Below are 24,085 nucleotides of genomic sequence, written 5' to 3' on the forward strand. Positions count from 1 at the left end.
CATGATAGGTATGCCACTGTAAGAACCAATAATGTATTCTGATAGTAGGGGCATAAAAGCAGCTCCCATGTAAACAGAAAGGGAGGGAAGAACAAAGGAAGGGGTAAAGAGCATGGAATAAACTCAGTATACATAAAAACCACAGCTCCGTGTACCTTTTTCTTTCTCCTCAGCCCTGACTTCCCCACTCTAGCTGAGGAGCTCGGACCTGACAGCCATCCATATGTTGCTTACAAGAGACTCATCTTAAAAGGGATCATAAAAGGATATTATGAGAAATTGTATGCCAACAAACTAGACAACCTAGATGAAATGGACAAATTCCTAGAAAAGCACAAACAACCTACACTGATGCTACCAGAAATAAAAGAACTTAACAAACCAATTACATTGAAGGAGATTGAATCCATCATAAAAAAACTCCTAGCAAAGAAAAGTCCAGGACCAGATGCTTCATGGGTGAATTCTATCAAGCATTTAGAAAAGAATGAACACCAATCCTGTTTAAACTCTTCCAAAAAATTGAAGAAGAGGAAAAATTACCCAACACATTTTATGAAGCCAACATCACTCTAATACCAAAGCCAGATAAAGATGCTACAAGATATGAAAATTACAGACCAATCTCTCTAATGAACATAGATGCAAAAATTCTCAATAAACTATTTGCAAATCAAATCTAATAGCATATCAAAAGACTTAAATATCATGACCAAGTGGGATTTATTCCTGGTATGCAAGGTTGGTTCAACATAAGAAAAATCAATCAACTTAATACGACACATTAACAAATTGAAGGGAAAAAACCATATGATCATCTCAATAGATGCAGAAAAAGCACTCAGCAAAATCCAGCATCCTTTCTTAAAAAAAAAAACACTTCAAAAGATAAAATAATGCATTTACAGCAATATCAATGAATATAAATGGGTTAAACTCCCCAGTCAAAAGATAGCTGACAAAATGGGTTTAAAAAAAAGATGAGACATCCATATGCTGCCTACAAGAGACTCTCCTTAGACCCATGGATACAAATCAGCTGATAGTGAAAAATTGGAAAAAAGATACTCCATGCAAACAATAACCAAAAAAGAGCAAGCATAGCTATACTAATATTGGACAAAGCAGACTTTAAATAAAAAATGTTACAAGGGATACAGAGGGCCTTCATATATTAATAAAAGGGACAATCCACCAGGAAGAAATAATAGTCATAAATATCTAAGCAACTAACCAGGGGCTCCAAAATACATGAGACAAACTTTGGCAAAACTGAAGGGAGAAATAGACATCTCTACAATAATAGCTGGAAACTTAAACACACCACCCACACCATTAGATAAAACAACTCGACAGAAGATCAACAAGGAAACAACAAGGAAAAACAAGCTAGATCTAACAGACATACACAGAATGTTGCATCCCAAACTCAGTGGGTTATACATTCTTCTCAAGTGCTTATGGATCTTTCTCCAGGATAGACCACATGTTAGGTCACAAGGCAGTTCTCAATAAATATAAAAAGATCGAAATTATACAAAGAATCTTCTCAGATCATAATGGAATGAAACTGGAGATCAATAATAGACAGGAAAGGAGGAAATTCACAAATGTGGAGGCTGAACAACATACTCCTAAACAATCAGTGGGCCAAAGAAGAAACTGTAAGAGAAATCAGTAAATATATTGAGATGAATGAAAACAAGAACACAACTTATCAAACACATGGGATGCAGCGAAGGCAGTGCTGAGAGGGAAATTTATATCCCTAAACGTCTGTATTAAAAAAGAAGAAAGAGCTAAAATCAAAGATTTAATTAAACAAAGGGACAAACTAGTTAAAGCACAGCAAACCATTCCCAAAGCAAGGAGCAGGAATTAATAATAATGATTAGAGCAGAAATAAATGAAATTGGGAACAAAAACAAACAAAAACAATAGAGAAAACCCACAAAACCAAAATCTGGTTCTTTGAGAACATCAATAAAATTGAAAATGCTTAGCTAGACTAACAAAGAAAAAAGGAGAGAAGATACAAATAAATAAAATCAGAAGTGAAAGAGGTCCTGACAGAAATAAAAAGGTCATAAGAGGATATTTGAAAAAGTGTATGCCAACAAACTAGACAACCTAGATGAAATGGTCAAATTCCTAAAAATGCAGAAACAACCTATCCTGACTCTACAAGAAATACAAGAACTTAACAAACCACATTTAAAGAGATCGAATCTGTCATCAAAAATATCCCAACAAAGAAAAATACAGGACCAGATGGCTTCACAGGGGAATTCTACCAAGCATTTTGAGAAGAATTAACACCAATCCTGTTTAAACTCTTCCAAACATTGAAGAGAAGGGGGAAGCAGATGTGGCTCAGGCAACTGGGCTCCTGCCTACCACACAGGAGGTTGCTGATTTGGATCCTGGTGCCCCCTAAAGAAGACAGCGAGCTGGTGCAACAGGCAGGTGTGGCAAGCCAACACAACAAGAGACACAAGAAGAAAAAAAGCATGGTGAGAGACACAACAAAGCAGGGAGCAGAGGTTCCTGGTGCCTCCGAAAGAAGACAGCAGGCAGACATGGTGAGCTAACACAACAAGATGATTCAACAAAAGACCTAGGGAGGAAAAACAGAATAAGAGACACAACAAAGCAGGGGGCACAGATATCTCAAATGGTTAGGCATCTCTCTCCCACATCAGAGGTCCTGGGTTGGGCTCCTGGTGCCTCCTAAAGAAGCAAGGAAGACAAACAGACACAGCACGTGAAAAACAACAAGGGGGTGGGGAGAAATAAATAAAATAAATCTTTTAAAAATTTGAAGAGAAGGGAAATTACCAAACGTGTTTTATGAAGCCAACATCACTCTAATACCAAAGCCAGATAGATACTACAAGAAAAGAAAATCACAGACCAACCTCTCTAATGAACACAGATGCAAAATTTCTCAACAAAATACTTGCAAATAGAGTTCAACAGCATATCAGGGTAGTGGACTTGGCCCAGTGGTTAGGGCGTCCGTCTACCACATGGGAGGTCTGTGGTTCAAACCCTGGGCCTCCTTGACCCGTGTGGAGCTGGCCCATGCGCAGCGCTGATGGACGCAAAGAGTGCCGTGCCACGCAACCGTGTCCCCCGCATAGGGAAGCCCCACGCGCAAGGAGTGCGCCCCGTAAGGAGAGCCGCCCAGCGTGAAAGAAAGTGCAGCCTGCCGAGGAATGGTGCCGCACACACGGAGAGCTGACACAACAAGATGACACAACAAAAAGAAACACAGATTCCTGTGCTGCTGACAACAACAGAAGCGGACAAAGAATAAGACGCAGCAAATAGACACAGAAAACAGACAACTAGGGTGGGGGTGAAGGGGAGAGAAATAAATAAATAAATCTTTTAAAAACAAACAAAACAAAAACAAAAACAAAAAATAAAAAAACCCCAGCATATCAAAGGAATTATACACTAGGATGAAGTGGGATTTACTTGAAATACCTGCAAGGGTATTTCAACATAAAAAAATCAATTAAAGTAATACAAAGTAACACAAATTGAAGGGAAAAAAAAAACCCCACATGATCATCTCAATTGATGCAGAAAAGGCTTTTGACAATATCCAGCATTATTTCTCAATACCACTGGGCCAAGTCCGCTTCCTGGTGTGATATATTTATTAAATAATACACAGTATAGTGTATTACTAGTAACGGGTCTGTGGTTTTCACCTGCCTGGCAAAGGGGCCCATAAAAAAAAAAAGGTTGGTGGTGGACTTGGTCCAGTGGTTAGGGCGTCCGTCTACCACATGGGAGGTCCGCGGTTCAAACCCCGGGCCTCCTTGACCCGTGTGGAGCTGGCCCATGCGCAGTGCTGATGCGCGCAAGGAGTGCCCTGCCACGCAGGGGTGTCCCCTGCATGGGGGAGCCCCACGCGCAAGGAGTGCGCCCCGTAAGGAGAGCCGCCCAGCGGGAAAGAAAGTGAAGCCTGCCCAGGAATGGTGTCACACACACGGAGAACTGACACAAGATGATGTAACAAAAAGAAACACAGATTCCCGTGCCGCTGACAACAGAAGCGCACAAAGAACACCCAGCAAAGAGACACAGAGAACAGACAACCTGGGTGAGTGGGGGGGAGGGGAAATAAATAAATAAATAAATCTTAAAAAAAAAAAAAGGTTAAGAACCCCTGGTTTAGAGGCATCTTCATTACCACCTCTATGACTTTAGGTGAGTTTTTAAAATTTCCTCACCTGGAAATGGTGATGATACTAACATTTTATTTTTAAAAAGTTCATGGGAATCATCTTGAATGACATTACAACAGATACAGGTCATTATATATCCTGCCATATCCTACAGAATCGAATGGGGGAAGAGTGTAAACTACAATCCATGCTTAGTGGCAATGCTTCAAAATGGATTTATCAATTGTAGTGCATGTACCACACTGACGCTAATGTGGGGAAATGTGGGAGGTGTGGGGAGCGAGGCATATGGAAATCCTCTATATACTCTCTGTACCATTTATGTAATTGAAATATGTTTTAAAACATTTTTTAAAAGTGAAAAGATTCATCCATGTTTAAAAAAAGTTTACAGGTTAAAACGTGAACTACTGAACTCAGAACAGTTCTTTCCTCCCTTGATTTTATAAATTTGATACAACTCGATGAGCCAGTACCCCACCACCACCACCACCACAAGTCTATGCTTAGCATAAACAATTTAATTTCCAAACCAGGACCATTTAGAGTGAGAGGGGGTCTATTAATAATTATACCAAGGCAAGGCACATAAACAGGGGCAATCACAGGTAAATGGGTATTCATGCTGTATAGATGTAGAATTATGCTGTACAGTCTGTAAATTTACAGAGCCTGCAAATTTGCCTTCCCCTGCTGAGCCTCTGAGACTAGATAAGATGATCATCTGGTGTGTCTTGGGCTGGCCGGCCCCCACTCCCTCCTGGGTGCATATTTTTACTTCAAGTCACATGTTTCTGCTTTTTGGCTGAGATCTACAAAAACCAGGTTATCCTTTGGTAGAAAAGATGTGTTTCCCAAAACCATATTTTGAGGGGTGGGATAAATCGTTACTCTCCTGGGCAGAGTGTCTTCTATCTAATGGCGACTTGCCCTGCTCCCAATTGGATTCCGATCTAGAGGAAAGAAAATGGCTTTGAGAGAAGTGTTGGATTCTGCTCAACTTGCTTTCTACCCAGCTAGGACTCCTCTCTTCTTATGTGGTTGGCTCAGACTCTCCCTATGCCCATTACTGAGGCTCTGTGTGTCTCCTGAGGATCTGTATTGTTCTTTGCACTCTTGTTCCCAAACAGGGGACTCACTTAATATCACCCCACATTTTCTTGACCACATCCTCCTGGCCAGTGCCTGAGGAAAATCATAAATTACATCATCTCTTATTTCCTTTTCTGCTTATTGATGTAGGAAATCTACATGGAAGTATTAAATGTTCAAGGAGTACAAATTGTGCAAACTGCTCTCAAATGTTCAGAAGATAGATAAATATATAATAGATGAATGGTGGGATTATTTCAAAATAAAATGTTAAAAATAAATAGGTAGAATAATGCATTAAAACCATTAAAAATAGGAATCTGTGAGTCCTTACTGATACTAAATAAAGGAGGGGAGGGATAGAGGAAGGAAGGGGAGGGAGGGAAGAACATTGGTGGAGAAGGGAGGACTTTTGCCCAGAATAGAATGCTGAATGCTGACCTGTAAATGTGAAAGGACTGTTTCCTCTTTTGGAAAATAATCATTTTGCAACTACTATGATAAATATCAGATCAGGCAAGAATTATCAATGGATCCTAAGTCTTGGGGGGAAATTTGATAAGGAGAATATGTGCATGGTCTTAAAATTTCCACCCACAGGCTTTATTTGTTGCAAGGGAAAAAAAGTAGTAATTAGACAGTGGAGAAATACACATTGATGTCTTTAGCATAAAGTTGCATGGAACTTACCCTTGAATGATTTGGGATAGATATATAATAGGTAAATAGGTAGACAGATAGATAGGTATGTAAATAGAACAACTGATAAAGTAAGTGAGGTAAAATGTTCACAATAGGTGAATCTGATTAAAGGGTATGTGGCATTCCTTGTATTATTCTTATTCCTGCAACTTTTCTGTAAAATTGGAACGACTCGTAAATAAAAAGTTAAAATGTTGCCCAAATCTCTGGAAACAGAATCTTGACACTTAATGCAAGCTATACATTCAAATTAATTTGAGGTGGACAATAGTTTAAATGTAAAATCTAAAACATTAAAGCTTCTACAAAAAAATGGAAAATCAATTTATAATCTTGGGGCAAAAATGATTTTGTAGACAGGACCCAAAAGGCAGTAATAGTTTTTAAAAATTGATGTACTAGACTTTATCAAAATGAAAAAAAAAGCCTTATAGACAAGTAAAAAGGAGAACCACAGACTGTGAGGAAATATCCAGAAAGCATATTTCTGAAAAGGACTTGTATCTAGCATATGTAAAGAGCTTTTTTACATAAATATAAACTGCAAAAAATAGAATGAAATACTTGAACAGACACATTAGAAGATGTGTTTACGTCATTATCTCTTTGGTTGTTCTCTTTTTAAATTGTGGAAACATATACACATTTTCCCATACCTCTAGGGAATTTTTCTGTGGTTGTGGTTTTCAACTCTGTTTGGTTCATTTTCGTAATTTCCATATTTCAGTTGATCTTCTCTTTTTGTTCATGTATCATTTTTCTGATTTCTTTTAGCTCTTTATGCATATTCAGGGCCATTTTTAAAAAAGCCTTTGTCTGGAATGGGCTGGGTCTTATCCTCCTCACTGAAGGTTTCTAATGCTTTAATCTTCTCCTATGCCTTGGCCATTGCCTCATGTCTTTGTAGGTTTTGTAATCTTTTTTTGAAACTGGATATTCTGATGTTTTAGTGTATCATTGAAATTTAGAATCTGAGGTGTGTGCCCCTTAAGATCATACCCAGCTAGTATTATGACCAAGATTTCCTTGACTGCCAGGAGCTAACAAAAGGAAAAGAAAAAATAAATAACCTTTCCCAGTCTTTGTAGATAGACTTATATGTAAGTGTTCTCCTTCAGGGAATATTCATACAATGGGTGGTATGAGAACAGATCCAGGCCAAAGTATAGGGGCTTCCCTGATTCTTTCTGTACAGGTCTGGGTCATGTGCATTTAGCCCTTGTTACAAATATCTCCTCTCCCTGGGAAAGTTTTTTCAGGGTCCTGGGCTCTGCACTTTATGTTCAACAGCCAGCAATCCCTTTCCCCAGGCATCCACTTGACTTCTCTCCCACAGCGTTCTATAGGAGAGCTCTGTGAGCTGCCTCCTATATACAGGGCAAGGTCTGGGATGGCAAGTCCCTCAGGCCACCACCTGACAAACTGGGCCAGACACCAGCTCTGCCCGAAGCTGGTGTGAGGTCAGGGAAGGGTCAGCCAGGGCGTTATGAGATCCTATCACTTTTAAGAAGACTTTTCTTGATTTGGCTCTTGCCCTGTTACTGCAGTCCTTTAACTATTTTCTGGAGCCTTGAAAGATATTTCTGCCAGTTCTGGCTGGTTGCTCAAAGCTTCTGTTGGGGCAGAGAACCTTGAAGCTTCTCACTCACCATTTTTGTTGGGGTAGAACCTCTCTCCCTGTCACTATAGCTTTAAATAACATATGTAGAGGTATTTGAAACTTCTAAATCATTTTGGCTAAGTTTCAGAAAGTGATGTTTATTAAGGATTTTTCCCTTTTCATCTAACTGGCAATTTTGTTGCCATAAAGTTGTTCATGATATCCCATCAACATTTTAATGATTGTAGAGTTTACAGTGATGTGCCCTCTTTCATTCCTGATGTTGGTCATTTGTGTTATCTCTTATTTATATTAATCAGTTTTGTTAGGTTTTATTAATTTTATTAATCTTTTCAATGTTTAAATTTTGCTTTGTTGATATTGTTTCTCTGTTCTTTGTTCTTTTTATTATTACTATTATCTCCTTCATTGACTATTTAACTATACCACTTTTTAAAAAATTAGCGTTTACTCTGGGATGATATGTACTCTAATTATCACATTCTACCTTAATATTACTCAACATCATCTGCGTAAACATTATAGCAGACAAAATTCCATTTACTCCCTCTAGTTCCATATGCCATTGTTTTGATGTATTTTACTTCTAAATATACATTAATATCCAAATTTATGTATTTCTTAAAGCATGTCCTGGATTTTTTGTTCTTTTATTATTGAATACTTTCACCAAGGTTTTTTTTAAAGATTTATTTTTCCCTCCTCCTCATTGTTTCGCACTGCTTGCTCTCTGTGTCCATCTGCTGCATGTTCTTCTGTGTCCGCTTGTCTTTTCTCTAGGCAGCACTCGGAAATGATCCTGGGACGTTTTGGAGTAGGAAAGAGGCGCTCACTCTCTTGCGCCACCTCAGCTCCCTGGTCTGCTGTGTCTTGTCTTTCTTCTGGGTCTCTTTTTGTTGCATCATCTTGCTGTGCCAGCTCTCATGTGGGCCAGCATTCCACATGGGCCAGCACACTACATGGGCCAGCTCTCCATTCAGGCCAGCTTGCCTTCACCAGGAGGCCCTGGGAATCAAACCCTGGGCTCCCATATGGTAGACAGGAGCCCAATCACTGCTTCCCTCACCAAGATTTTGAAAGTGAATTTTGTGAGGTGAACTCTGAAAAAATACCTGCCTGAAAAATATATTATGTTCCACTCCTATTTAAAATAAAATTTTGTTTAGACATAAGATTCTATATTTCACACTTGCTCTTTAATTTTTAAAAAATTAATCCTTTGAGGGTTTTTTGGTGTCATTGCTGTTTTTCTTTTTTTATTCATTCATACATTCATTCATTTACTTTAGAGAAATAGGTTTACGGAAGGATCATGCAGAAAATACAGTTCCCATCTGCCCCCATTTTTTTTTTTTATCCTTTTATTATTATTTTTTAACAAACGGCCCCAGGGAGAGGGGACCAGGAGAAGGGAGAGGAGGGGAAGCAAGGCCCCAGCCCCACAACCCCTCCCTACCCACCCCTTTCCCCCTTATATATTTATAGTCTATATACAAGCCCCGGGGGAGGGGGCAAGGGATCTCCCTCAGCGGGGCGGGGGCAGCCCAGGTTCCTTGTCCCCTCGGGATCCAGGCTCCTCTGCCCGTCGAGAGGATCCTTCTCGAGAGGGTGGCCCTGCCCACTCCCAAGGCTTCGGTATACAGCGCAGAGCATCTGGTGGGGAGGCCTGGTGGCAGGTACATGCCAAAGAGTAAGTCATATCAGAAGAACGGGGATGGAGGACTCGGGGCAAACAACTTCAGGCAGCAACTCTTGGATTTAGACTTGGGGCCACAGGGATTTCTCCTTCACCTGTTGGCAGAGGTCAATGCGCTGAGGATGGAAGACTCCGCCATAGGTGGAAGGTGGGGCCTTGAGACGAGAACTGAGGCCAGACAAGGACCTTCCAGCTGGGGGAGTACGCGATGACCCAGGCCCCCCAAGGTTGCTGCTCAGTTTTCGATAATCCTGGAACGGCTTTAGTTCCACCGGGTGCAACTCTGCTCGCCCCAAGCTAGGGGGGAAGGGCCTGGCGGGTGAAGGCAGCACCCGAGTAGCAGCAGCAGGTGGGGGTCGCACTGCCAGGCTGGGGGGCTGCAGAGCAGGGCCCACAGGTAACAGAGAGGGGGGGGTGGGGCAGGAGGCGGTGCTGGAGGCAGGGAGCCAAAGTTCACCATGGGCAGCTGTGAGTCCACCATGGGTAGAAGCATCTGCTGGCATCTGCCCCCATTATTAACATTATCATTATTAACATTTTGTACTAGTGTGGTTTCTTTTATTTTACAATTGATGAGAGAATATTATTATAATTGCACTGTTAACTATAGTCCATATTTTCCATTAGGCTTCACTGTGCTGTGCAGTCCTATCTTAGTTTGCCACAGGACTGCCAATGCAATATACCAGAAATGTGTTAGCTTTTATAAAGGGAATTTATTTGGGAAAAATCTTACAGTTCTGAGGCCATGGAATGCCCAAATGAAGGCATCATCAGTGATACTGTATTAGTCAGTCAAAGGGGTGCTGATGCAAAATATCAGAAATCTGTTGGCTTTTATAAAGGGCTTTTTTTCTTTTTTTTTGGTAGAAGCCCACAGTTACTGGGCCATAAAGCATAAGTTACTTCCCTCAGCAAAGTCTGTTGCTACGTGTTGGAGCAAGATGGCTGCCAATGTCTGCAAGGGTTCAGGCTTCCTGGGTGCCTCTCTTCCCTGGCCCTCTGCTGTATCCAATCGAGCCCTCTCTTCTTCCTCATACATCTGCTTCTCTAGGTGTTTACTTCCCATGCTCCAAGATAAAAAATCCAAACTCCCTTCTCTGTGGTGTGGTTTCACTGGGAGTCCCCTCCCCCTTGGTGGCCCAATCAAAGCCTCAATCATTATAGAAGTGAAACCTCTGAATCCAATATAATCTAATATGCCTAGAGGAACAAACCAGTTTAGAAACATAATCCAGTATCTATTTCTGGAATTCGTAAACGATATCAAACTGCTACACTCCACTCTCTGAATTCCAAAAAGACAATAAAATATTTAAAAAAACCAAAACCCTTAAATCAGTACAATGCTAAATACAGAATCATATCTCAATCAGTTTAAAGAAATACAGTTTGTCTTGAGGCAAAGTCCCATCTGGCTGTAGACTTCTGAAACTTACAGAACAATTTATCTGCTTCCAATACACAAATGGTCAAAGGAAAAATATTTTCATTAAAATAAGGAGAAACTGGGAGGGAAATATGAGTCATGAGTCCTCTACAGTTCCATAAACCCACAGGGCATCCTCCTTCATAAACAATATCAAACTGCTACAGATGCCTTCTCACCAAAGTCTGTTGATCCTGGTTTCCTGTCATGTGGTAAGGCGAGATGACGGCAGCTAATCTCTGCTGAGGTTCCTGCCTTCCCCTCCAGGCCCACCATCTCCCAGAGCTCAGCTGTAGGTTTTCAGGCATAGGGCTTGCCCTTTCCAAGCCTCTTCTCTTAACTTAGACTGTCCTGCTTTCTGTCCGAGCTCAGCTCTGGGCAATTGGGCAAATGACTTGTGTCTTCCAGGGCCTGTCTCTTTCAGCCTTTCCACTGATTCCAGTCTCTGGCCTCTCTCTCTCAGCCTCCAGGATTTCCCTTCCTCTCACATGACAAGGCCAAATGGTGACTCTTTCTTTGTGTCTCTGCTTTCAGTTCTCAGTTTATAGAAGATCCCAGCAAGAGGGTGGAAACACAACCTGGGTCATGCCTCACCAACACAGTCCAATCAAAGGGCCCCACACCCACAGGAATGTATTAGTGCCAGAACATAATCTTTTCTGGGACTCACCAAATTCAAACTGTCACAAGTCCTGATTAAGAAAAATTTTTTTTTTGTTCTAGTAAAATATATACCCCCTAAAATTTCCCCTTTCAACCACATTCAGATATATAATTCAGTGGTATTAATTACATCCACAATGTTGTGTTACCATTACCAAAACTTTTCTATCACTCCAAACAGGAACTTTACACCAATCAAGAATTAATTCCCCATTCCCTACCTGCCCTCTCCGGCCCTTGGTAGTCATTGTATGCTAGCTTCTGACTCTATGAATTTGCTTATTCTAATTTTTTTTGTATCAGTGAGGGCATACAATATTTGTCCTTTTCTATCTAGCTTATTACATTCACAATGTCATCAAGGTTCATTCATTATGTCACATGTATCGGAACTTTGTTTCTTTTCATGGCTAAATAATATTCCATTATATGTATATACCACAATTCCCATTTATCTGTGATGAACACTTGAGTTACTTCCATCTTTTGGCAATTGTGAATAATGATGCAATGAACATCAGTATGTAAATGTCTGTTCAAATCCCTGCTTTCAATTCTTTCAGTATATACCTAGAAATAGGATTGGCAGGTTATATAATACTTAACTTTCTGAGGAGCCACCAAACTATTTTCCACAGCAGCTGCACCATTTTATTAATATATCCCCACCAACAATGAATAAGTGTTCCTATTTCTCCACATCCTCTTCAACCCTTGTTATTTTTAGTTTTTTAAAAATAGTAGCCACTCTAGTGGGTGCAAAGTGGTATCTCATGGTCATTTTGATTTGCATTTCCCTAGTGGCTAATGATGCTGAGCATCTTTTCATGTGCTTTTTGGTCATTTGCATATCTTCTTTCAAGAAATATCTATTCACGTCTTTTGCCCATTAAAAAATTTTTTTTTTGGCTTTTTGTTCAGTTGAAGTTTTTCTTTATATATTCCAGATATTAAACCTTTATCAGATATGCTTCCCAAATATTAATGATTTCTCCCATTGTGTAGGTTGTCATTTACTTTCAGGATGAAGTCTTTTAATGCACAAAAGTTTTTATGTTGATGAGGTCCCATTAATCCATTTTTTATTTTGTTGCTCATGCTTTTGGTGTAAAGTCTAAGAAACCATTGTCTAACACGAGGTCCTGAAGATGCTTCCCTACATTTTTTTTCCAGGAGTTTTATATTTCTGGCTTTTATTTAGGTCTTTAATCCATTTTGAGTTGAAGGTAGGGGTACAGTTTCATTCTTTTGCATGTGGACATCTGGTTTTACCAGCACAATTTTTTAAAAAAGATTTTATTTATTTCTTCCCACTCTAATTGTTTGCATTTGCTGTGTCTGTTTGTTCTGTGCTGGTCTTCTTTTCAGGAGGCACTGGGAACCAAACCCAAGACTTTCAATGTGGAAGCGCTTAACTACCTGAGCCACCTCCACTCCCTGCTTTCTTGTGAATATGTTTTCCTCATGTCTTTTTTTTTTAAGATTTTAAAATTTATTTCATCCCCTTCCCCCTCCCCATTGTCTGCTCTGTGTCCATTCGCTGTGTGTTCTGTGACCGCTTCTATCCTTATCAGTGGCACCGGGAATCTTGTGTTTTCTTTTTGTTGTGTCATCTTATGTCAGCTCTCCATGTGTGGCGCCATTCCTGGGCAGGTTGCTCTTTCTTTCGTACTGGGTGGCTCTCCCTACGCGGCACACTCCTTGTGCATGGGACTCCTCTATACAGGGGACAAGCCTGTGTGGCACAGCACTCCTTGCGTGCATCAGCACTGCACATGGGCCAGCTCCACACGGGTCAAGGAGGCCCGGGGTTTGAACTGCAGACCTCCCATGTGGTAGGCAGATGCCCTATCCATTGGGCCAAGTCTGCTTCCCTCCTCATGTCTTTTGTTGCATTATCTTGTTGCATCAGCTCGCTGTGCCTGCCCATTGTGTCAACTTGCTGTCTTGCTCATCTTCTCCAGGAGACACTGGGAACCAAACCTGAAACCTCCCATGTGGTAGGTGGGAGCTCAATTGCTTGAGTCACATCTGCTTCCCAATCAGTACCAATTTTTGACAAGACTATTCTTTCACTATTGAATAGACTGGGGAGGAGTGGATGTGGCTCAAGCAGTTGAGTGCCTACTTCCTACATGGGGGGTCCTGGGTTTGGTTCCCACGTGCCTCCTAAAAACAAAACAAAACAAAACAAAAAAACAACAAAAAACCCAAACAAGCAAATGAAAAAACCAACTCAGGGAAGCTGAATGTGGCTCAATGGTTGAGCACTGGTTTCCCACTTATGAGGTGCCAGGTTCAATCCCTGGCCCCAGTATCTAAAAAAAAAAAATCAATTGGTCATAGATGTAAGGATCGTTTCTGAACTCTCAATTTGATTCCATTGATCTATAAGTTTTTCCTTGTGCCAGAATCTTGCTGTTTTGATCACTACAGCTTCATATTAAGTTTTATAATTGGGAAGTTGAGTCCTTCCAAGTCATTCTTTTTTTTTTTTTAACTGTTTGATTTATTTTGAAAATCTAGAGAAACCAAACTTCATTTTAGAGTGACAAGAACAGATCTGTGGTTGCCTAAATCACAAAGGAATATTTTGGGGTAAAGAAAATATTCTAAACCTTGATTGTAGTGGTGTATAAATTTGTCAACTATACACTTAAAATTGATACATTTTATTGCATGTAAAGTGTATCTCACTAAAATTGATTTTCAGATTTCATTATTTTTATTCCCTCATGACACTAGTTAGAACTTTTAAGGCAAAATTTAATATAATATTGAGAGTTATTTCCTTGTTGTTGTTTTTTTTTAAAGATTTATTTATTTATTTAATTTCCCCCCCTCCCCTGGTTGTCTGTTCTCGGTGTCTATTTGTTGCGTCTAGTTTCTTTGTCTGCTTCTTTGTCCGCTTCTGTTGTCGTCAGCGGCACGGGAAGTGTGGGCGGCGCCATTCCTGGGCAGGCTGCACTTTCTTTTCACGCTGGGCGGCTTTCCTCATGGGCGCACTCCTTGCGCGTGGGGGCTCCCCCACGCGGGGGACACCCTTGCGTGGCACGGCTCTCCTTGCGCGCATCAGCACTGCGCATGGCCAGCTCCACACGGGTCGAGGAGGCCCGGGGTTTGAACCGCGGACCTCCCATATTATTTCCTTGTTTTGACTTTCAGAATAATGCTTTTAATATTTTACCAGTATGGATATAATTTACTAAAATTGATTATAACTTTCATTTTTTATTTTTTGTCTTTTTTTAATGTTACATTAAAAAAAATGAGGTACCCATATACCCCCACCCCTTCACCCCCACTCCTCCCATAATAACAACCTCCTCCATCATCATGGGACATTCACTGTGCTTGGTGAATACATCTCTGAGCACTGCTGCATCACATGGTCATCATTTTTCTTTTTGAAGATGGTTTTGGCTATTTGGGACCCCTTACCCTCCATATAAATTTGATGATTGGCTTTTCCATTTCTTCAAAAAGGCTGTTGGAATTTTTATTGGGATTGCATTGACTCTGTAAGTTACTTTGGGTAGAACTGACATCTTGACAATATTTAATCTTCCAATCCACAAGATGGAATTTCCTTCCATTTATTTAGGTCCCCTTTGATTTCTTTTAGCAATGTTTTGTAGTTTTCCATCAATGTTCTTGAGCAATGATGTTCATTGTGATTTCTTCTTTTGTAGCTCAACTTTTTTTTTCCTGGAAAATTTTTGAATTTTCACTTTGGCTTTGGTGTTCTTATATTTTGCCTTAGTATGTTTATGTGCTTTCTTGCTAATTCATCATATTTGACATTTTCTATGGAGTTGCACTAAGAGGTCTTTAATCTTTACTTAATTCTGAAACAATTTTCATCATGATTCTAATATTTTCTCTATTTTATTGTTTCCCCTCTATTTCTGGGAGTGCTGTTATCCATGTTAAACTTTCGCCTTTATAATCCAAATATTTTCACATTTAAAAGTTCATTCTCTTTTCTTTCCTATAATCTTCTGGAAGAATCCTTTAATTTTATCCTGTAGATTATTCAATATGCTTCCTGCTGGTTTCTCCTTTACTGTTATTAACTCTATCTTTCTCATCCTATGTCCTGGTTTGAGTCTTTTGTGGAACGCAAAAAAATTATGTTTGTAAGCTAACCCATTCCTGTATGTATAAGTTTATTATATGTAGGAACTTTTGCTTAGATTCAATTAAGGGTCACTTTTGATTAGCTCATCTTAGTTACCGACCTTTGATTAGATCATGGGGGCTCAGGGTGATGCTAATCCTCTCACTGAAGTCTTACATAAACTGAGAACTGAAAGAAGAAATATGCAGAAAGACACAGAAAGGCAGCTGCCATTTTCACCCTGCCACGTGAGAAAGGACCCAAGGATCTCCTACAGCTGCAGAAAGACAGAGAAACCCTAAGAGGCTGAGAGAAGGCCAGAAACTGGAACAGAGTACATCAACCCGAAGCAAGAAGGAAAAGATGAACCGTACCTAACTGTCCACAGCGAGCTCAGGGAGAAAGTGAGCCTGGAGGGGAAGGCAGGAATCTCAGCAGACTAGCCTCCATTTTGCTTGCCATGTGGCAGGAGTCAAGGATCTGTCAGCAGCTGACCTTTGGTGAGAAAGCATCCCCAGTGATGACCTGATTCAGACTTTTCTCACTTTAGAAATGTAAGCTTTTACCCCAAATAAATTTCCACTATAAAAGCCAACCTGTTCTGGTATTTTGCTCCCAGCAGCTTTAGCAAATTAAAGCATCCTAGTTTTAGCCCTGGTTTTACTTTTACATCTTGTTCCTAATTTATTTCACCAATATCTTATTTGAGGTTATTTATATTGCTAATTATAAAATCTTATAATTTTGTAGATTCCAGTAATATTAATATTCTGTTCTGTTCATTCTCTATTACAGTGGTTGCTCATCATTATGCTAGCTCTTTTGGCTTGTGTGCTTGTATTCTCCATCCCCGACTAGTGATCTATATTATGCAAAGATCAAAATGAGGCTCTAGTTTGTGTTTTTGTTGAATGTATGGAAAGGAGAGGGGAAGAGCTATAGGGTGGAGAGTTTAGGTTCTATAGAACCACTATATATGACTACATTTATTGCCACTCCTTCGGAAAACTACTCTTACCAGTGATTCCACTTTAAAAACTAAGAAAGAAACAGGCATGGGTGGGAAGATTTCTTCTGTAATCTGCTATTCCTGAGGGTTTGGTAGAGGAGAGGAATGAGTTTTTGAGGACAGTTGGTAGTCCTACATCAGTTTTCATCATTTTCTCAACTCAGCAAGGCTTTTTTTTTTTTTTAAGATTTTTTATTTCTCTCCCCTTCCCCCTACCCCCCAGTTGTCTGCTTTCTGTGTCCATTTGCTGTGCATTCCTCCTTGTCCACTTGTATTCTTGTCAATGGCATGGGAAATCTGTCTCTTTTTGTTGCGTTATCTTGCTGCATCAGCTGTCCATGTGTGTGACACTTTTTTCACGCCAGGCGGCTCTCCATACGGGGCACACTCCTTGCACATGGGGCTCCCCTATGCGGGGGACACCCCTGCGTGGCATGGCACTCCTTGCACACATCAGCACTGTGCATGGGCCAGCTCATCACATGGGTCAGGAGGCCCTGGGTTTGAACCTTGGACCTCCCATGTGGTAGGCGGACTCCCTATTGATTGGGCCAAATCTGCTTCCCTCAGCAAGGCTTTTAATCCTCCGGATAATCCTTCCCAATGTCATGCAGGCTGGGCTACTGACTATTTTTACTAAGACTGGGCCAACAAATAACCTGTAAATACCATATAAGGGAGCAGTTAAGTACAGAACATCAGAGTTCTCATTCCAAAAGTATTGCCTTCTGTATTCATCAACAAAAATTTCCCAGGTTTGTACACGTGATTTTCTCTTATATTTAAAGCCTATTTAAAACTATAGTAATGTTCTTTTACCTTTCTAAAGTTGCTGTTTTCCCTTTTTCCTTGATCTTATTTGCCAATATTAGACTCATTTATGTATCTTTATATTTATCAAGTAAAATCTATTTCATTGATTTATTTTTTATATTCAATGTTATTTTCCTTCCACATTCTTAAGCAAAATTTAGCAAAAGCATAGGTTAATTTAGAAATGGTTTCTTATAGTCTTAAATTATTCCCTCAAATCTATTAAAAAGCAGTCTGGTTAATGATGCCATTCATGCTATATTTTATTTATTTTTTGTGAAATGACTGACATCTTAAGAGAAATCTGTTAAGCTCCATGTTGTGTCCATCTGTTACCTGTTTTTTAAGCATTCATGTAGTAAGTTTATTTATAAACACATCCAATATGCTATATGAGTTTAACAGAGGATCATCTGTATTTCAGCAATGAGCTTCTTAAAATTCTTTTCATAGCTGTTACCTGGACAAACTAAAATATCCTTATTTCTTAAGCAGATGATGTCCTACTATAAAGAAAGGTGTAGCAAATCCGGATCTAAAGAACAAAGTCATCATAGCTAGTAAACACTACTTATTTTCCACTGAAAAGGGCAGATTCTTCCCTGGACCCGCCTCATAGTGGCACCTACGGACCACGGAGGTTGTGAACCTTCGGATGCTCTGCCCCAACATACCGCTGTTGGAGGCTCTGCAAAAAGCACAGAGGCCGAGAGCAGAGAAATGGCAACACCAACTCCTTACGCTTTCACAACCTTGTCTCTGGGGTGCAAGCCTGAATTATATATATATATAAAGGTTATTGTCAATTCAAATTCTCATAGGACCAAGCTATTAACGTGAATACATAAAGGTGGTTTGATAGAGACTATAATGAATTAGAGCACGCCTGCCCAGTTAATGGAGGTGACATTATCTAGTTCCATCAATAATTTATCATGAGAGGGCACTAGCCAGGACCGTACCATTTTCTAAAGAAAAACAAAAATCCAAATTGTTTGAAAGTAGGTATATAATCTAAAAGTTTTAAACCACAGACTGGGAAAAAGAAGAGAAATATCAGGACCATAAACTGCCCAATTTTGTCATTGTGCAGTCTTTGCTTTAGACAAATGTCATTCATAGGTAAAACCTTATACTTTTACTCTTTGAATGTAGTTTGATTCAACATTTGTATATTTAAGAATATAAAATAGGACTTTGTAAATATGAATAAAGGTAAAATTTGTTAATATTTAATTTTCTCACTAAGGAAAACAATATATTCTCTCTAGATTCTTCTGGCTTTGAATAAACAAACTTCTTCAGAGAATTGATATTATGGTTCCTGATGAGTTGGTAATAGGAATTCTCTTCCTCTTCCAGACTGGAATTGGACTCCTAGGAAATTCCTTTCACCTTTACCTTTGTATATTGGCTTTCTTCACTAAACACAGTCAGAGACCCACAGACCTAATTCTCAACCATCTTACCATAGCCAACTCCCTGGTCCTTTTATCTAGGGGAATCCCTCAGATACTGGCTGCTTTGAGCATGAAATATTTCCTGGGAGATGTTGAATGTAAACTTAGCTTTTACATTCACAGAGTGGCCCGGGACATTTCTCTCTGTACCATCTGCCTCCTGAGTGGCTTCCAGGCTATCACTATCAGCCCTAGTAATTCCAGGTGGATACAACTCAAACTGAAAGCCCCTAAATTTATTAAATCCTCCTGTGTTCTCTGTTGGATTATTCATCTTCTGATAAATATTATCATGCCAATAAGAGTGATTCGCTCAAGGAAGTCTACCAACATCACAGAAAAGAATTTTGGATTGTGTTCTGTAAGAGTATCTGATTCATTTTTCTCTTTACTCTACGCATTCCTGTTTTCTTTCCTTGATCTTCTATGTTTGGGACCCATGGGGTGGGCCAGTGTCTCCATAGTGCTCTTGCTGCAAAGACATAAGCGGAGAGTCCAATACATTCACCACACCAGCCCCTCCTCCAGAGCCTCCCCAGAGGTGACTGCCACTCACACCGTCCTGCTTCTGGTGAGCTCATTTGTTTTCTTTTATTCTCTCTGCTCCATTTTACCACTTTACATGACCCTCTTCAACAACCCAAGTCTGCACCTGGTGAACATCAGTACATTCTTGACGGCTTGTTTTCCAGCTTTCTGTCCCTCTGTGCTTATCATCTGTCATATTCGTATCTTTAGAAACTATGAAGTCAGTTGTGGCAAAGCAAAAATCTCCAAAGTTTTTTTTTAAAAAAAAACACACAAATAACTACCATATTTTCAATAATTTTTAAGTATTTGGTATTTGACCACTATGAGTAGACAAAAGAAAAAATAAAGTATTCAGTAGAATGGCTGGAAGATAACTGTGGTCTAACTGTAGACTCATCAAAAAATTTATGCTGGCTATTGCTCAGTGTGAGATTTGTTATGGGATTTAATTCAATTTTCTAGGTACATCAGTTATTTTCTCTTTGAATACTGCCTTCCATTGCAGCAAATATGAGCTTTACTCCCTAGAGAAAAGTGCAAACCCACCCAAAAAAGGGCCTAGTTATATTGATGTTTGGTGTTACTCTGGGACCCACATAATATCTCTAAAGATTGAAAAAAAAGACAAATATAAATAAATAAAAAAATGTAACACAAGGGAAATAGACCAAACGAAAGAAGGAGAAAAAACTTCAAAAATTATAACTGGGAAGAGGATATGGCTCAACCAGTTGGGCACCTGTCTACCACATAGGAGGTCCTGGTTTCGGGTTTTGGTGCCTCCTAAAGAAGACTAGCAGATGCCGCACCTGTCTCAATGAGCTAGACACCACACTTGCTGCAAAGAACTAGACGCTGCACCCACCACAAGAAACTAGATGCTGAACCGCTGCAACAAGCAGACGCCACAAGCCAGGAGATGCTGCAGCCTGTGGGAAGCGGATGTGGCTCAGGCCATTGGGCACTCACTTCCTATATGGGAGGTCCTGGCTTCAGTTCCTGGTGCTTCCTGAAGAAAGCAAGCAAACAATGAGCAGACAGATGAAAGAACCATCTGGGGGAGAGAGGGATAAAAATAAAAAAATAAAAAAAAAATTTTAATATTGGAGAGATATGAAACTGTTCAATTCATGAAGCAAGTGTAGGATGTTATTGAAACGAATAGTAGAAGAATAAAAATGGCTTTTGGGAATTAGTATCACAAAAACAAGACATAAAAATATAAAGTGGGGAAGCAGATGTGGCTCAAGAAATTGAGCTCCTGCCTATCACATGGGAGGTCCTGGGTTGGGTTCCCAGTGCCTCCCAAAGAAGACGAGCAAGACAGTGAGTTGACGTGATAGGCTGGCGCAGCAAGCTGATGCAATGACACAATAAAGAGATACAAGGAGGAAAACACAATTAGAGACACAACAAAGCAGAGAGGGGAGGTGATTCAAGCAATCAGGCACCTCCTTCCCACATCAGAAGTCCCTGGTTTTATTCCAGAGCCTCCTAAAAAGACATGCACACAAGGAACAGACACAGCAAGTGCAAACAATGAAGGGGTGAGGAATAAATAAATAAATCTTAAAAAAAAAAAAAGAAAAATACATATAAAATGAAAGCACCTGAAATCCCATTACCTTGTGATAATGATTCTTAATAGTTTAGTAATACGCTTCTAACACACACTTAAGTAAAACAGATATATGTATTTTACACTTAACAGGCACTTTTTACATTGTTCACCTATCAGTTTCTCCTCTGTACCCACCCTGAGAAGCCCCCACAGTCCCTTCATGTAGAACAATGTTAAAAACCTGGTGTACAGGGAATGGATGTGGCTCAAACAGTTGAGCATCTGCTTCCCACATGGGAAGTTCCGCTTGCCTCCTAAAATACAATAAACAAACAAGCAAACAAACAAACAAAAGAACCAACTCAGGGGAGCCGATGTGGCTCAGTGGTTGAGTGCCGGCTTCCCACATATGAGGTCCCGGATTCAATCCCTGGCTGGTACCTAAAAAAAAGAAACAAAAAACAAACACACAAAAATTTAGTGTACAGATCCCAAAACTTTCTCCATGCTTATACAATCATACATAAATACATACCAACAATTTTATTTTTTATTAAAACAATTCTTTTTATTAAGAAATTATCACAAAGTATTTCTAACTATTGAAGATATCAAAATAACAGCATACAAATATGTAACTATTACTACGATCCAATTTAATTGAATCACGCAATAATTTTGAATCCCTTTGCAAACTTATATTTTCTCCTCCCTAGTTATTACATTCCCCAATTTCAATTTACCATATCCTTATTTTTCATTACGAACCACTTATACACAAAGCATCATTTGGCTTTGCTTCTTCTAAAAATTTTATGGATTTGTAATATGTCTTTATTTCTGACATTTTGTACATCATATTAGTTAGATCTAGTAATTTCCACTGCTGAATAGTATTCAACTGTATAGATACTCTACACCTCATTTATCCATGCTACTTTTTAAAAAAATTATTTTTTATTGAAGTGTGTCATTCATACATGAACACGCATCAATAATAAGTGTATAGTAAAGATTGTGAACTTACAAAATAAACATACATAATATCACACAGGGGTCTCATACATCACCCCTCCACCAACTCTTCGCATTGCTGTGAAACATTTGTTACAAACTATGCAAGAGCATCATCAAAATATTACTACCAAATATAGTCGTGATCTTATATTTGGTGTATTTTCCCCCAAACCCACACTATTTTTGAAAAATTTATTTTTGTTACAGATACTGTGAATTTGCAAAACAATCATACAGTTGTGAAGATTTCCCATACAACTCCACACTCTGGTGGAACATTTGTTACAGATTATGAGACAATATCATCAGACGATTACCACCAATCATGGTCCATACCATGCATTTGGCACACTTTTTCCATACACTTTCATTATCAACACAGTACAGCTTGGCATTGATGCAAGAATATTATAGTATCGCTGTTAAACACACTCATCCTTTTGACAGACTTGTTTTACTTCCACATTTCTTTGCCATGGCAGTGAGATTAGTGAAAGCAATACTAGTGAGTTAAATGACAAAGTGTTTTAAGCATTTTTAGCTGTGATGAAGCTGGTTATAGAAAAATGAAAGAGAGAATTTTGAAGGAGAACCAACAAAAAATGGTCAGAAAAGTATTTATTTTAAGGAATATTTAGGGCTTTCTTCTGAAATTGTAATAGGAAAATAATTTATCTTCTTCCCTAGTATCAAATCCATTCATTGTTCTACTGTTCTAGATGGGGAAAGTATGTAAGATATGTCAGAAAAAACTACAAATTTTTAAATTCAAAATTGCCAGTTGCAACAGAGAAGTCAGGCCCAGCCTAGAAAACGGAAACCGGTTTTGTACATCTAGAACATAACAAAATATGTTCACTATCATATTATGAAGTAGTTTTCTGATGGACTAATTTATGTAGTTTCAAATAGCTTCCTTGGCCTTACTTCATCTATACTCCAGAACATTTAATGACCCAAGTCTGGTGTCTGTTCTAATTCACCTACCTCTGCAAAGGGAAAACTATTTCCTTAATCCAGAACTTTTAAAAATTATCAGCTCAAGTTCTGTTAACATCATTTTACAGAGGAACCCTACCTCAGACACTACATTACTGGATATTATTTTGATTTCTTCTTTTTGAAATATGTTGATTTTTATTCTATTCTATATTTTTGACCCAATATAAAATCCAAAATCACTGGAGAGATAAACTGCAAATATTTTTTGGCATCTTAAGTACATTTGATGCTCCTAGAAGATGTAACACTAACCTATTTTATAGATAACGAAACTTAGGCTTATGGTCACTCATAATCATAACGCACAATTTCCCAAGCACACACGGTGTTCAGTATCCTGATAAACAAACTATACCTAGCTAGACAGCACTGCACTTTATTGTTTGTCACTAATAATCCCAGTTGCACAGTGATGCGCTTTCAGAATCATCGCGGTAGGCTCACAACGAAAAGCCGATCAAAAAACCAACTCGCAAATATTAAGTCATCTTCGGTTACAAATATTACACAAACATAAAACCTCATAGACCTCCTCACGACTCTCCGTCCCACACAGACCCAAGTCCCTAAAGTCACAATATCTTTTCACGACCACTTACTGTTGCCTTCCAACAGAAAAATATAATCTCTAACGCGAAAACCATTTCACACGCAAGGAAGCAAAGACTCACATTGGCAAAAACTATCCCATGGACATAACTCCAGAAGGGGTCCGACGCACAAAATCGGGCCCACAACCCCCCTCAAAACAAGACACACACCCACCAAAGCACTGCTCCAGGAGCTCGTACCCAGTGAAGCTCCTAGTCCGCTCAGGGTCATTCCCACGGACTGTACCCAGGAAGCCGCCGCTCACCCAGGACTAAGGCTCCAGGCATCTCCATTCCCACCCCCGCCCTCTCTGAACTCCAAAATCCGTCCTTGAGCCTTCGTTGCGGACCTTTAACTCGCCCCCAGCCACACCAAACACAAACATGCCGCCACAGTCGCCCAAACCAGTTACTACCCGCTCCAGCACGTTACAGAGCTCCCAGGAGCCTTCGGAAAACCGAGTTGCATGCTGGGAGCATTCTAAACGATCTAGTTCCTGCTTCCGCGGATTCGTCCGTTTTGGAACACATTTCCCAGAAATCCCCGGGGCACAGGTCCGTTAGGGGCGGGGCGAGT

General features: G+C 39.7%; 1 long non-coding RNA gene across 1 annotated transcript; it reads right to left on the reverse strand.

Moving 5' to 3' along the window:
* Positions 1 to 16,704: 16,704 nt before the first annotated feature.
* LOC131274363 (uncharacterized) lies at positions 16,705 to 24,000 on the reverse strand. Its single transcript, XR_009181608.1, has 2 exons — positions 23,684 to 24,000; positions 16,705 to 21,340 (listed from the first exon to the last, which is right to left on the reverse strand). It is a non-coding gene; the product is annotated as an uncharacterized lncRNA (long non-coding RNA).
* Between the last annotated feature and the right edge of the window lie 85 nt (positions 24,001 to 24,085).

The sequence above is a fragment of the Dasypus novemcinctus genome, chromosome 18 (genome assembly GCF_030445035.2).
Source record: "Dasypus novemcinctus isolate mDasNov1 chromosome 18, mDasNov1.1.hap2, whole genome shotgun sequence".
In the NCBI taxonomy this organism is placed as follows: domain Eukaryota; kingdom Metazoa; phylum Chordata; class Mammalia; order Cingulata; family Dasypodidae; genus Dasypus; species Dasypus novemcinctus.